Raw genomic sequence first — 16,230 nt, forward strand, 5'->3', positions numbered from 1 at the left:
AATCCCATGGGTTTCTTGCCAGGTGAGTTAGGTTGAAATTACACCCGTGTGCATGAAGTAAATATTAGACTCATTCAACAAACTACTTTTCTGTTTATAGTTTCCTATTTGTGCAATGTACATATTTTACGTATAGCCTTGGGCTAATAAAATGCATGTATATCTTCCTTCTGCAGGCTCCTGATAACTTTCCCCCCTATGAACTGGCGCCAGTCACCACAATATGTGGCCTCTGAGAGAAGGCAGGCACCTGAGATGTGGCCCTCGTGGTGTGGGTGTCCACATAGGCCGTGTAAATTGAGGACCTTACCTCGGTCTCCACATACTCTGGTGGGATCAGAATCATAGGACCCCTATGCACGAGACAGTTTTCTGTTCACAATGTTTTTAATGTCAGTTGTTCAACTTGAATATCGGGGCCTAGAAATTGGATCTCGCCAGAATGGGGCACACGTCAGAATGGGGCACGTGCCTAATGAGATCCGCCAGTGAGCTGTGGGTGGCAATCGTGGCTCCAGAGGCAGCTCACTAGTCTTGGGGAGCAGTAAGACGATTAGGAGAGTCCGGTGGAGGGGAATTGGTGTTTGTGAGTCAATCAGTAGAGAGGGCAAGCGATCAACAGCAGCAATCCGTGAGCCAGATGCTCCTCCCAGTTCCACAATAAGCTACTTTTTTTTAAAAAGTTAAAACATTGAATTTCTAGGCCCAGAGTTTATATCAAGTGTGATTTAATCTGGCAGCCACGTAAATTTGTTTTTTTATGCAAATCTAAAACTTTTTTATGCAAGAGAGATAAAACCCACTCCATCCATAGGTCATGCTCCATCTATTCTATCATGGACTCTGCCCCACTCATTTAATCTCATGAGGGGAAGTTGGACATACATACTCTCCGGTGGTACTGAATAGTATGAACATCGCAGGACCCCTGTTAGAATTCCAACAGTTATTGTGCCCAGACAGCTGTTTCCCCATTTATCATCAACTTCTGCTTTCTATTGCCATGCCAGCTTTTCAATGTCGATAGATAATTTGCCATTCATTTTCTGAATCTTAACCATTTTTAAGTGTCCGATATGTGGAACTTTGACAGTGCATTTTGAAAATCTATTTAACAGGTATGGTAGCCTAATGGTATACGGGACTGGGCTACCAGCCCAGAGTTTAAACTCACCATCGGAAGCTGTGAAACTGAATTCAATAAATCTAGTGATTTGTGGACTTGGACCAGAGAATAACCATGGAAGCTGCTGGATTGGTGTAAAAACCCAATTGGCTCACTAATGCTATCTCTACACATGACTCCAGTCCCACACTAGGTGGTTGACCTTTGGGCACTGAAGGAGGGGCCATTAATATTGTCCACATCCCAAGAACAAATAGAAATAAATGAGAGGTGATCTTATCGAAACATATAAGATAATGAGGGGGCTCAACAAGGTGGATGCAGAGCAGATATTTCCACTCATAGGGGAAACTGAAACTAGAGGACACAGGGCTCAATTTTCCCCGGTGATTTGCGCAGTTTTTTTGGAGCAGGCTGCTCTTTTTGGCCTAAGTTGAAAAACCATAGTTTCCCCAATCAATTTGCACCAGCATAACTCAGTTAGTTAAGATTTTTTTAGGTCAGTTTTTTTTCAGCCAAAGGGGGCATAACCAGCCACCTACGCCAATTCTGGCCATTTAGGGAAGTTTGGCCAGCTGAGAGTTCCTCCAGTTGTGCTTAGGCCAGCGTATGTGGCCTCTGCAGAAAAACCTTCCGGAGAATTAAGGAAATCGGCGCAGTAGATGCCCGGACACACTAAAAGAATTGAAAAGCACATAGCAGCAACTTACCTCCAACCCCGTCCGAAGGCTGTCTGGTCCCATTCTGAGAGAAAGCGCGAGTGAGAGAGTCTTGGGAGTTGACTGCATGCTTCACTTTGCAGCCTCAGCTCGCATTGTGTCCCTGGTTACCATGACAGCCCGATCTTTTTGGCGCGGATCAAGGCTCCACCCCCAAAACTAAAGGTCGGGTTACGCTGCGCAAAAATGAAGGAATCCAACGGGGAATCCAACTTAGAATATTTTTTTTTGGCATACTTAGGCCCCAAAAAATTGGGCGTAACTTTTCAAGTACGCCAAAAACTGCTTTGGGGAAAATTGAGCCCATCGTCTTAGAATAAGGGGCCGCCCATTTAAAACTGAGATGAGGAGGAATTTCTTCTCTCAGAGGGTTATAAATCTGCGGAATTCTCTGCCCCAGAGAGTTGTGGAGGCTGGGTCATTGAATATATTTAAGGCAGAGACAGACAGATTTTTGAGCGATAAGGGAATAAAGTGTTATGGGGAGTGGGCAGGGAAGTGGAGTTGAGTCCATGATCAGATCAGCCATGATATTAAATGGCGGAGCAGGTTCGAGGGGTCAAATGGACTACTCCTGCTCCTATTTCTTATGTTCTTATATAAGCTTTTGGATCACTGGTTTGATTAGCTCCATTCAATTACTGAGGCATTTGTTCTAAGCGCCTGTGCTTTTTGGATGATCAGTTAAAGCTCCTAAAAATATTAATTAGAACCTCATTAATATCAGAGGTACAATTGAAGACTGTTAAACCTGTTTCAACCAACTGGCTTTCTATATAAATTAAAGTTTCTTCTTTCCCATTCTTCTGTGATATTTTTAAGAATAGGCAGCATTGCGATTAAAATGAATAATGTGGAAAATATGTCAAATATTTCTATATTTAAACTCTATTTTTCAAGTATATAGCCACGTACAAGCAATTTTAGTGGCTTTCCAAAGATTGTAAAATAATACGGTCTTACTCAAATATCCATTACAATTACATGTTCATAACGGGCACACAAAAGAAATGTATGCATGTTTTAACTAGTACACCTATTACACACAGTCACGTTTTCATGTCTTCACTATAACCCATTTTTACTAACACCTATTGAATATTATTTATCATGTTGACAAATTTTAGATTCTTATAGAAGTATTTTTCTTCTGATAGGATTCACAGCAGTTCCTGTAAGTAAACCTTGTCCCCCTTGATCAGAAGCTGGACTTTTTTAATGTAATTTGCACCTGCAGAGCTATATAACCCAAAGGGTTAAAAGTGATCTTTTTTGTAGTAATCTTGGTCTAAATCGAGACTGAGTGCACAAGATGACAGAGACTGGTGAAAGGCAGAGGAATCAGACAGAGAGGGATTATTCGAGAAGCTGCAGCAAGTGAAATGGAAACAGCTCAGCCGCAAAGAAAGAAAACAGGAAATTCTACAGAAATGCAGAGCGAGGAAAAGACAGTCGAAGTAAATAATCGTGAAATTGTAGAAAAGAGCAGGGAGAGAAAATATAGAAACTGTGGGAGGAACATTCAGCTTTGGTAGGGGTGTAAAACGGGTGATATGCAATGAATCGCCCAATTTTTCCTTTTCGATTGAAGTCACACCGGTCGGCAGCAAGGTGTGTCATTGGGGAAGGGGAGAGAGGGATTCCGCAATATGGAAGAGGACGAGGGTAGCGGCCCAACCCATTTTTTGGGAACTCTTGCTCCTCTCAGCCTCACAAAAGTATTTTTTTTTTTAACTTAACCTCCAAGGGCCTCCAGTTTTGGTCCAGCAGCTACTGAGTGACCCGGCAGACCGTTAAATATTATTTTGTGCTATCTACATAATAGGACCCTAATTAGCATAAATAAATGTGTCTCACATCACGCCCCTCAGCTGCCCGGCTTTCAGATAACAGCAGGGTAAATAAAGAGCTTTGATTTTCATTCCTGCACTGCACTAGAGGGGTGATTTTTAAACTCCCTCTGCTGGCAATTTCTCCTAAACTCTTTATTTAATTTGTTAGTGCTGATGTTGTATTTACGTCTCCTTTTCTGGGCTTGGCCACAAGTGGAAACAGTTTCTCCACATCCATCCTATCAAATGCCTTCATAATTTAAAAAACCCTAACAGATCTCCTCCTCTCCTTTCCAGAGAAAACAGACCAGAACGCAATGTGTAATCAAGATTCTCTTTCAATGTAATATTAACTCCCTGCTTTTGTATTCTATTTCTCTGGAACTGAACCCCAGTACCTTGTTTGCACTCTTTATGGTAGATATGAGGGGAGAGTTGGCTAAGGTTGATTGGGAAACTACATTAAAAGATATGATGGTAGACCAGCAATGGATAGCATTTAAATAATTAATTTGCAACAAACATACATTCCTTTAAGGCACAAAAACCCCACAGGAAAAGTGGTCCAAACGTGACTAACAAGAGAAGTTAAAAATAGTATTAGATCAAAGGAAGAGGCTTATAATGTTGGCAAAAAGAGCATTAATTCTGAGGATTGGGAGGATTTTAGAATTCAAGAAATTGATAAAGGCAGGGGAAAATCGAATATGAGAGTAAACTAGCAAGAGACATAAAAACAGATTGTAAAAGCTTCTATGGTATGTAAAAAGGAAAAGAATAGCAAAAGTAAATGTGGATCCCTTACAAGCCGAGACAGGAGAAATTATAATGGGGAATAAGGAAATGGGAGCGAAATGAAACAAATACTTTGGGGAGAAATTTAGTTGGATGGCACTACAGGGACGCTAAAGGGTTTGCAGCTGCGAGCGCCGACATTTGTGCTGCTCGGTAAGTTCAGTGTGTCAGTACTGGCGTCGCTGAGGAGTATCGCCCGGGAGTGTTGCACCAGTGTGCAACGTCCCCAGTATTGGCACAGAAGTGAAATGTGGTTTGTGCTGCACCCACTAGCGCCCCGTAGTGACACTGCCAGAGAAAACTGGCATTCAGAGCTGTCCCGGGGTGCTAAGGGAAGGAATGACTGCTTGAGGTCAGTGTGATTGATTTTTTTTTTTGTGGTTTAACTTTATTTGGGGTGAGTAATGTATCGGGAATGTTTATTGTTCCTATTTTTTCTTTTTGCAGGGCGGCCTCTCTTGGATCGCTGTGAAGCCGGCTCTTTAGCATGGGATATTCAGTTGCGCACCAGGCCTAGCGCCCTAAGAGAAGTGTGGAACATTTCCCTTAGTGCTCCACTCCACCCTCAGGGTGCAAAAACTGAATTTTGCTTTCCCGTTGCTAAAGATTTTCCGGCGCTAAATTTAACTGCCGCCCGACATTAGCGCCTTAGGAACCCTCCACCCAAATTTCTAGCTCACGGTGTCTGTCTTCACGGAAGAAGACGCAACAAACTTGCCAGAAATAGTGGCAAGGTTCACCAGACTGATTCCTGAGATGGGGGGATTGTCCTATGAGGAGAGATTGAGTAGACTAAGCCTATATTCTCTAGAGTTTAGAAGAATGAGAGGCGATCTCATTGAAACATACAGAATTCTTACATGGCTTGACAGGGTAGATGCAGAGAGGATGTTTCCCCTGGCTGGGGTGTCTAGAACCAGGGGACATAGGGGTAGAAATTGCCTCCCACCCAAAACGGGGCGCTCCCACCCTGTTTTGATGGTTTTTAACCACAGCTACGGTTCAGGTCACCTCTGGAGTGACATTCGGCTCTTTGTTTTTTTTCATTTAAAGGGGAGAGCCTCCGCGATTATAAAACTTTGGCCCAATGTGGCCACCAGGGAGGGTGCCAGGCTGCCTGTTGGTAGTCCAGCCGAACTCGGGTGCATATTTGTTGGGCCGACATGGCAGTCAGCCAACAAAAAAAAAAACAGCCTCACTGGACCACCGGAAAAAAGCTTGTTTTGGCACCACCGGGCAGGCCGAAGATTTTCCGAGGGGAATGTCGCCGTCAGGTTAGATCAGTGGTGCACAAGGTGATGATGCGCTTAAGATGGATCGGCAGTAGCGGAGCGGTATGGGGTGGAATCGGGGAACCGCCAGGAAAACTCAGGAGGGCAATAGGGCTATCAGCAGCCATTCCACCAAAAGTTGGCAGCCACTCCACTCTGCAATGTGGCCGCCAATTTGCAGTGGTAATAGGCCTTAAGGAGAGGGGCAATTTCGACCCCATAGTCTCAGAATAAGGGGTCGGCCATTTAGGACTGAGATGAGGAGAAATTTCTTTACTCAGAGGCTTGTGAATCTTTGGAATTCTCTACCCCAGAGGGCTGTGGAAGCTCTGTCTTTGAGTATATTCAAGGCAGAGATCGATAAATTTTTGGATATTAAGGGAATCAAGGGATTATGGGATAGTGCAGGAAAGTAGAGTTGAGGTCGAAGATCAGCCATGATCTCGTTGAATCGCAGAACAGACTCGAGGGGCCAAATGGCCTACTCCTGCTCTTCTGTTCTTATCAATACCATGGCCTTATCAATTTGTGTACCTACTTTTAACAATTTATGTATCTATAGTCCCAGATCTCTGATGCATTGCCACATTACTGTCAGCAACTTTTTAAAACCTGATTTTACTTCAGAACCTCCCTTTTTTTAAAAGAAGAAAAGAAACCTAGAAACATAGAAAATAGGAGCAGTATTAGTTTTTAAGTGTTTTAATAGGGTTTAAAATAAACTTACCTGAGTGGACAGGGTTTTTAACATAAAAATATGTATTTAAATTTTATTTTTATATGTTTTAAAACTCTTATGCTGGTAAAAGTAGACTATGTGCCTGCTTTTACCAGGCGCAAGAGTGTTGAGGACATTCGCTGGGCAAGAGATGGTCAAATAGCCCAATCTCTCCCGTACGTATTCCGAATGGACCGGGTGAGGCTGGAATTTTAGCCCCAATAAAATGTTGCCGCAGAACATCCTTTCTGCCACTGTAGGTCACTAGTGCGCTTTGTAAGTGCTGTATAGCAGTCAACCATAAGTTGTTCATCCCCAGGAGCTTGAATGCAGCATCTCTATTTAAATACAATCATGATCCCGATCATGACTAAGTATTTTGAATTTAATGTTCATTCAATAAAATTATACTGTATTAAGGCTGACCTCATAGGGACTAGGTTCATTTCATTCTTTTTTGTTGAATGTACTTGTAACTATTGCTGTATAAAACATGCAAAATTGAAGCAAAGTGAAAAGTTCTCCCATCTGACTACTCACCTGTGCAATATTAAAATATTTTATGGGAGTGCCCGTCTTTTGTCAATAATTAAAAAGCACATCAAAGTTCAAATGAAATGGATAATTTGATATGTTTTTTTAAAGTTACATGTACAAAAGAATTTGATTTTATTTGAGTTGACCTTGAGTGTATTTACAAAATCCAAGTACTTTAATTATTTGCCCTCATCTTTTTAATACACTGTCTGTCTGGGTGGTCAGACTACAGGTGGCTGTCACTGTGTGACCGCAGCCCCGACAATCTGACGATATGTAAAACAGTGCCACTAACTAAGTTGCAACAATGCTTCTCTGTATTCAGTGTATTGAAGAAAATGCTAGTGGTTTATAGGCATTTAAGTAGTGTACATATTACATTTTGCAATTCCCACCTAATACCCACCATTTCTTTAATCAGTTTGTCTAATCTTCCATAATTGGTGGCGTGAGCTGGTGCAGGAGGGCGTCGGCAGTGAACAGTGATGTCAGCAAGGTCCAAGTGGGTGATTGGAGCGTTGGCAGATGCAGCAGCGATATGTGTGCACACCAGGTCCGTGCAGCAGAGCAGGTCTCCAGTTGTCTTGGGTAATCCTTGCCACTGAACCAAGACCTAGCTCTGTCAAGCTGGTGTGCAACAGCCACCACACTTTAAAAAAATCCGCGTACAGGCATCTTCCACCCTTCAGGATGTAGTTCGGGTTCTTCATTCGAAACACCTGTGAACTCATCCTTTTTTTTTGGCGTGGAAGCAAGTCATCCTCGTTTTGAGGGACTGCCTATGATGATGATGAACTGGTGGCACTGTCGAGAAAATTGTTTCTCTTCTCCATTATGGTAAGTACGTTAGCACCATGATGTGTTGTGCTAAAGTTATTTAATGGGGCATAACCACGTTAGATGAATGTTATTCTGACTTTGTTCTACCTCACTATCGTGTGCAAGGGTTTTCACTTCATGCTACAATGGAGGTGGTGGGACAGCTAAATCCATTTTAATGTGAGGCAAATACAAATTTTCAATTTTTAAAATGTTGCACAGGCTTGACCTATTTGGTGATTGAATGAGCTCTAGCAACCCAGAGGTTGAGAGTAATGTTCCCTCTAAGCTGCGCGACAAGTCGGGAAGGTACCGCGCAGGCTGCTCACAGGCTAGTCGCTCAAAGATGCTGCGCATGCGCAGTTGCACACCGAATTTATAGGCACCATGCACAAAACAAAAAATTTAGAGGGAATGTTGTTTGAGAGTTCAAATCCCACCATGGGCAAGTTGTGAAACTGAATTCAATAATTCTGGTAATTTTGTGGGCTAGCAACAGAAAACGAACATGAAAGCTGCCGGACTGTGGGAAGCACCCAACTGATTCACCAATGTCTTTCTCGGAAGGAATCCCACCACCCTTACATGATTTGGCGAAATGAGACACCAGTCCCACTATGGCCGTGGTTTTGCCAACCGAGGCGGGCTCAGTGCAGCCGAGGTAGCTGGCGGGTTACAACCCCACTCCTGGCTCCATCCTTCTTTGTGAAGAATTTTCCTTTGATGGGGCTTGTTAAGCCCGCCTGTAGGGTTCCCTGCCAATTAAAAGGAAGGAGGTCTGATGATGTCATTTGATGACCAGTTAGCCTAACATCTGTCGCTAGGAAAATGCTGGAGTCCATTATTAAGGAAGCAGTAGTGGGACATTTGAAAAAGCAAAATTCAATCAAGCAGAGTCAGCATGGTTTTATGAAAGGGAAATCATGTTTGACAAATTTGCTGGAGTTCTTGGAGGATGTAACGAGCAGGGTGTATAAGGGGGAACCAGTGGATGTGGTGTATTTGGATTTCCAGAAGGCTTTCAATAAGGCTCCACATAAAAGGTTACTGCACAAGATAAAAGTTCATGGGGTTAGGGGTAATATATCAGCATGGATAGAGGATTGGCTAACTAACAGAAAACAGAGTGTCGGGATAAATGGGTCATTTTCCGGTTGGAAACAGTAACTAGTGGGGTGCCGCAGGGATCGGTGCTGGAGCCTCAACTATTTACAATCCATATTAATGACTTGGATGAAGGGACCGAGTGTAATGCTGCCAAGTTTTCTGATGATACAAAGATGGGTGGGAAAGCAACTTGTGAGGAGGACACAAAAAATCTGCAAAGGAATATAGATTGGCTAAGTGAGTGGGCAAAAATTTGGCAGATGGCATATCATGTGGGAAAATGTGAGATTATCCACTTTGGCAGCGAAAATAAAAAAGCAAATTATAATTTAAATAGAGAAAAATTGCAAAGTGCTGCAGTACAGAGGGACCTGGGTGTTCTTGTGCATGAAACACAAGAAGTGAGTATGCAGGTACAGCAAGTAATCAGGAAGGCAAATTGAATGTTGGCCTTTATTGCAAGGGGGCAGAGTATATAAGCAGAGAAATCCTGCTACAACTGTATATGGTATTGGTGAGACCACACCTGCAGTACTGTGTACAGTTTTGGTCTCTGTATTTAAGAAGGATATATTTGCATTTGAGGCTGTTTAGAGAAGGTTCACTAGGTTGATTCTGGAGATGAGAGGGTTGACTTATGGGGATAGGTTGAGTAGGAACTCATTGGAGCTCAGAAGAATGAGAGGTGATCTTATCGAAACATATAAGATAATGAGAGGGTTCGACAAGGTGGATGCAAAGAGGATATTTCCATTCATAGGGGAAACTAAAACTAGGAGACATAGTCTCAGAATAAGGGGCCGTCCATTTAAAACTGAGATGAGGAGGAATTTCTTCTCTTAGATGGTTGTAAATCTGTGGAATTCTCTGTCCCAGTGAGCTGTAGCGATTGGGTTATTGAATATAGTTAAGGTGGAGATAGACAGATTTTTGAGCGATAGGCGAATAAAGGGTTTTGGGGAGCAGACAGGGAAGTGGAGCTGAGTCCATGATCAGATCAGCCATGATCTTATTGAATGGTGGAGCAGGCTCGAGGGGCCGGATGGCCTACTGCTGCTCCTATTTCTTATCTTCTTATGACGCTTCATCAGCCGATTCCTTACAGGGACCATGGCCACATTCATTTTAACAGTTGTGCTGTCAGCGTTCTGCAGCACTGAGGTGCTGCAAAGCTGCACAACTGCACCTAAGTGCTCCCATGACTCTCTCCATATGCTGATGGAGGGAGTCACAGCAGACAGGGAGGTCCTCTTCCCTTCCATTGAACGGAAGAGACCTCCCCAGGAGACCAACGCAGCCTGGTTGCTCATTACACAGGAATGCACAAGCAGGGATGTCGTCAGGGGGACCTGAGTGCAGTAGCGCAAACCTTACAATGATCTCTGTCGAACACGAAATGTTACTGCAAAGCCACACTCAACCTCATCCTTCTGTACCACTCATCACATCCCCATCACTCTGCCTTCCCTACCCTATTCCTGAATATCCTTACTCACACCAACTGACCTTGCATCTTCACCCATCCCTCTCTCTCTATTTACATTATCACATCCTATCTCACTAGCCACCCCTCACACTCACCCTCATCCTTATCCAATCATATCAACTAACAACACAAAAGGGTAGGCACTTGGTTATTTTTGACAATGTTCCTCACCATGGCCAGATTTACTTCAGTTGACACTGTACAACCTGACTGCCACATGATGCCCCAGGTTGCTAGCACCCCACACCAGCAGCATAAAGCATCCCTGCAATGCCCAAGCCATTCCTTTCACTATTGCAGGGGGTACCGTTATGTCTCACCATTCACTGCAACTCACTAAATCACTTCCAAAGGTGCATACAAATCTGTCCAAGAAGCCAAAGTGTTGAAAATAAAGATTTCAATGTTGCAACACATCAACAGAAATTTGACATGAACATTGGCGTATACGCCAAATACTTCCAACCTGCATAAATCTGAAAAGTGTATTCCAAATCCTGAAAACTCCAGCTTCTAAGATTGGAAAGTGAACAGCTGTGAAATAGTAGCTTTTATACCACTTTTGCAGCTGTCACCTATTCAGAGCAATGGAGAGTAATTAAAATCCGACTTACCTACCTGACGTGATCCTTGAGCACCATGAAATTTGTCAAGAAACTGGAAAAATGGTACATACATGGTAAAATGCTGTTTAAGTACCTTTTAACAAGCTCTTAACTACGTCGATTGGCTCCCCTGCCACTTTGTGTTGGGTCTGTAAAGTGCAGGCAGACCCGACACTTGGGAAACTCTCATGGAGGCCGGTTGACAGTGGGCTCCCGACTCATTGTCAATCTTTTATATTTTGACAGTGGACCCGCCTCCAAATGTACCCTCTGAGCGCTGGCAAAATTCTGGCCTATGAGGTTGAATTGGATTTTGTTCAATAGTGTAAAACAGGTGATAATGAATTGGCAGCTGGCAATAAAAATCAGGAAAAATGTAAAATGAGCTGCCGATTTGCTATCACTCGATTTACACTAGCACACAAAGACAAAATGATTCCCTATGTCTTTGATGTTTACTGCTCAAAGGGCAATGAGGAATGGACAATAAATATTGGTTTTCCAGTGTTGCACAAGTCTTAAGAACAAAAAATATATGCCTGCAGTGGTCTAAATGTAGAGGTAATGTTAATACCTGTAATAAGAAAGAGCACACCTGAAGTCTTCCCTGCAATGAGTAAACCAAGCTCGGCCAAGATAGACTTGCCTCAGTGCCACTAAGTTGGGGGGAGAAACCTGGCTGGGCAATTTGCAGGGTTTATCCTCTCTTGGTAACCTGGGCCCAGCGCCCATGTTGCTGTTTGATCTTCTCCTGTGAGATTTAATCATATTAGCTATCCTCTCTTCCATGGCTGTTAGTTGCAGCCTACTTGCTGGACCTCCTCCAGTTTTTGACCTTTCTCGGATGATCTGTGACACCATCTTCTGCAAAGATGAAAATAGAACTTTTTAAGAGAGGGTCCTTCGGCACACACACACACACAGACATTAGTCACATTTGCAAATGTTATTGCAGTGCATAAAGCTAAATATAAATATAAATTTAAATAAAAATACTACTTACAGTCACTGCTTGTCTGAGGTCTTGCCACTTCTTTTTGAGCTGTGCGCCATTTCTTGGGGTAATGGACAATGAAATAAACTCTACTGCAACTTAGTCCGAAATCTTTGCGAATATAGAGGGTTTCAGTTTCTTTTGGCCCATTCTCCCTTTGTTTTCAAGCACATCCTCTCAATTATTACCAGGAGCTCAATTTCTTCTGCTAGAAATCTCTTGGCCCTTACAACTTCCCCTTTGCCTTCTCCTTCTCAGTCCCATTCCCTTGCATCCATCTTTTGTTTGAAGCTGTATTTTCAATCTGCAAATCCAACTCTGATATCAATGGCTTCTCACTGCTGATCCAGACCAGGCAGACCCGTATAGAAAGTGATTTTTTTTGCCAGCACATGTGCAGAGATTTTTCAGCACACACTACAAGCTCCGCCCCCAGAATTTTCTTCAGGTAGCGCCGCTAAAAATAACTTTTTCTTTGTGGAAAGTACTGGGGTTTTTTTTAGCGCAAACGGGGAGGGGGGGGGACAGGGGGGGAAAACGTACGTTATCGTACGTGGGCGCCAAAAATCGTGAAGGTGGAAAATCGAGGCCTTAATGAGGACATTATGATGAAAAGCAACTTTGAAGAATGTAAAAATAAGATAAATTCAGAATGGCTTAATCTGCATAATCTGAGGAGAGAGCAAGTTTCCCAGCTTTATATTCATTATGACCTTTTCTAACATTAGCAAAAGAAAAAGACTTTGCCCCTAACTTGGGTACTTGGGCGATGCAGGGATCTTATAGTCAACACTGGCAGTGACACCATAGTACAGCATGGGAACCGTGAAGTTAGAATTTAAACTAAAGTCTACAGGTATGTTTAGCGGTACCAAATAAGTTCCAGCACCAGTCTACACTTCTGTAGCCAAAAATGCTCAGCCCTTTCAGCAGATCCCCACTTATAACTCCAGCAGGAGTGCAACGAAGAGCCACAAACTGGACCATGACACAGATATGCCAAGTCTGACCGACAATGACCTTATTTGGGAGCAGAGCATCTTCCCACCCCAAAGAAGGTCATTGATGCAGAGGGAGATGGAGTTGGGGTAAGAGACTCCCTATACTGGTGGTTCCCACACTCTAGACCTTTGCGGCATGGAGGATATTCAGAGACTAGTACACCAAGAAGAATAACAAAGGATATCGGCCTTTTCAGTGATGGCCGTGGGGCCCATTTTGGGGGTCCAGGTCTAGGTTGTGGCCCAAGAAGCACCCATAGAGGTGAAGGGGGCCCCCACGTATACATGAATGATGGGACCACCTCCTGACCATAAATACTCTTGTGGGGTCAGCGGCGGAGGACCCTGGTGGGTGCAATCCGAGTATAATTGCTGGGGTCACATTTAGAAGATTTTGAAGGCACACATTTTTGTCCAGCCCCACTACACAGCAAAAATAAAATCCTGCCTATAAGTGTTCTAATACAATTCAGGTCAAATTGAAGTTTTCATTCAGATTCCAACCACAGTGAAAGATGTATGCATCAAGAAAAAAATTCTACTAATGTTTGGCATTGTTCTACCAATGGAATATTTCAAGAATGTAGATTGGGGGAAGATATTTGCCAATGGATATGTGTGTGTAAGTAAACATTGTAAACATAGCAGGAAGGTCTATTTTCTAACAAGCGTATAAATGTATTCTAAAGCAATACAATTACAATTTTGCTAGAAATCGCAATCCAAAGCAATATTTTTAGTTGTTTTTTGGGATGTGGACATCACTGGCAAGGCCAGCATTTATGGTCCATCCCTAATTGCCCTTGAAAAGGTGGTGGTGAGTAGCCTTCTTGAACCGCTGCAGTCCACGTGATGAGGGTACTCCCATAGTGCTGTTACAGAGGGAGTTCCATGATTTTGACCCAGCGATGATGAATAAACAGCAATATACTTCCAAGTCAGAACTGTGTGTAACTTGGAAGGGAACTTGCAGGTGAAGGTGTTCCCATGCACCTGCTGCCCTTGTCCTTCTAGGTGGTAGAGGTCGTGAGTTTGGGAGATGCTGCTGAAGAAGCCTTAGCAAGTTGCTGCAGTGCATCTTGTAGATGGTACACACTGCAACCAGGGTGCGCCAGTGGTGGAGGGCGTGAATGTTTAAGGTGGTGGATGGGGTGCCAATCAAGTGGGCTGCTTTGTCCTGGATGGTGTCGAGCTTCTTGAGTGTTGTTGGAACTGCACTCAGACAGGCAAGTGGAGAGTATTCCATCACACTCCTGACTTGTGCCTTGTAGATGGTGGAAAGGTTTTGGAGAGTCAGGAAATGAGACACTTGCCACAGAATACCCAGCCTCTGACTTGCTCTTGTAGCCACAGTATTTATGTGGTTGGTTCAATTAAGTTTCTGGTCAATGATGACCCCAGGATGTTGATGGTGGAGGATTCGGTGATGGTAATACAGTTAAATGTCATGGGAAGGTGGTTAGACTCTCGCTTGTTGGAGTTAGTCATTGCCCAGCACTTGTATGGCGTGAATGTTACTTGCCACTTATCAGCCCAAGTCTGATCGTCATCCAGGTCTTGCTGCATGTGGGCATGGACTGCTCCATTATCTGAGGAGTGGTGAATGCCACAGAACACTGTGCGGTCACCATCGAATATTCCCACTTCTGACCTTATGATGGAGGGAAGGTCATTAATGAAGCAGCTAGAGATGGTTGGGCCTAGGACACTGCCCAGAGGAACTCCTGCAGCAATGTCCTGTGATGATTGCCCTCAAACAACCACAACCATCTTCCTTTGCATTAGGTATGACTCCAGCCAGTGGAGAGTTTTTTTCCCTGAATATCATTCACTTCAGTTTTACTACAGCTCCTTGGTGCCACACTAGATGAAATGCTGCCTTGATGTTAAGGGCAGTCATTCTCACCTCACCTCTGGAATTCAGCTCTTTTGTCATTGTTTGGACCAAAGCTGTAATGAGGGCTGGAGCTGAATGGTCCTGGCTGAACCCAAGTTGAGCATCAGTGAGCAGGCTTTTGGTAAGTGCCGCTTGATAGCACTGTAGATGTCACCTTCCATCACTTTGCTGATGATTGAGATGAATGGGGCGGTAATTGGAGGGATTGGATTTGTCCTGCTTTTTGTGGATAGGTCTTGCCTGGGCAGCTTTCCACATTGTCTGATAGATGCCAGTGCTTTAGCTATACTGGAGCAGCTGGGCTAGAGGTGTGACTAGTTCTGGAGCACAAGTCTTCAGCACGACAGCCGGGATGTTGTCGGGGCCCATAGCCTTTGCTATATCCAGTGCACCCAGCCATTTCTTGACATCACCTGGAGTGAATCGAATTGGCTGAAGACAGGCTTCTATGATGGTGGGGACCTCAGGAGGAGGCCAATATGGATCATCCACTCAACACTTCTGGCTGCAAACGCTTCATCCTTGACTTTTGCACTCACATGCTGTGCTCCGCCATCATTGAGGATGTAGATATTCATGGAACCTCCTCCTCCCGTTAGTTGTTTAATGATCCACCACCATTCACGACAGGATGTGGCAGGACTGCAGAGCTTTGAGCTTTGTACAGTGGCCATTGTTACCAATGCTGTCATGGACAGATGCATCTGTGATGGGTAGATTGGTGAGGACGAGGTCAAGTAGGTTTTTCCCTCATGTTGGTTCTCTCGCCACCTGCCGCAGGCCCAGTCTGGCAGTTATATCTTACAGGACTCGCCCAGCTCAGTCAGTCTTAGTGCTACCGAGCCACTCATAAGAATATAACAACATAAGAATTACAAGTAGGAGTAAGCCATTCGGCCCCTCGAGCCTGCTCTGCCATTCAGTGGAATTATGGCTGATTTGCTACCTCAACTCCACTTTCCTGCTCTATCCCCTTATCCCTTGATTCTATTAATATCCAAAAATCTATCGATCTCTGTCTTGAATATACCCAAAGATTGAGCCTCCACAGCCCTCTGGGGTAGAGAATTCCAGAGTTTCACCACCCTCTGAGTGAAGAATTTTCTGCTCATCTCAGTCCTAAATGGCCGACCCCTTATTCTTAGACTGACCCCTGGTTCTAGACTCCTCAGTCAGAGGAAACATCCTCCTTGCATCTACCCTGTCAAGCCCTGTAAGAATTTTGTATGTTTCAATGAGATCACCTCTCATTCTTCTAAACTCTAGAAAATATAGGCCTAGTCTCCTCAATCTCTCCTCATAGGACAATCCCCCCATCCCAGG

The 16,230-nt window shown here is 43.8% G+C and overlaps 1 protein-coding gene across 6 annotated transcripts in view; it reads left to right on the forward strand.

The window, feature by feature from the left end:
• The window catches only part of LOC139268044 (palmdelphin-like), a 153,874-nt gene that overhangs the window by 115,817 nt on the left and 21,827 nt on the right, over positions 1-16,230 (forward strand). The gene's annotated exons all lie outside the window — the stretch shown is intronic.

This window comes from Pristiophorus japonicus, chromosome 8 (genome assembly GCF_044704955.1).
Source record: "Pristiophorus japonicus isolate sPriJap1 chromosome 8, sPriJap1.hap1, whole genome shotgun sequence".
Classification (NCBI taxonomy): Eukaryota; Metazoa; Chordata; class Chondrichthyes; family Pristiophoridae; genus Pristiophorus; species Pristiophorus japonicus.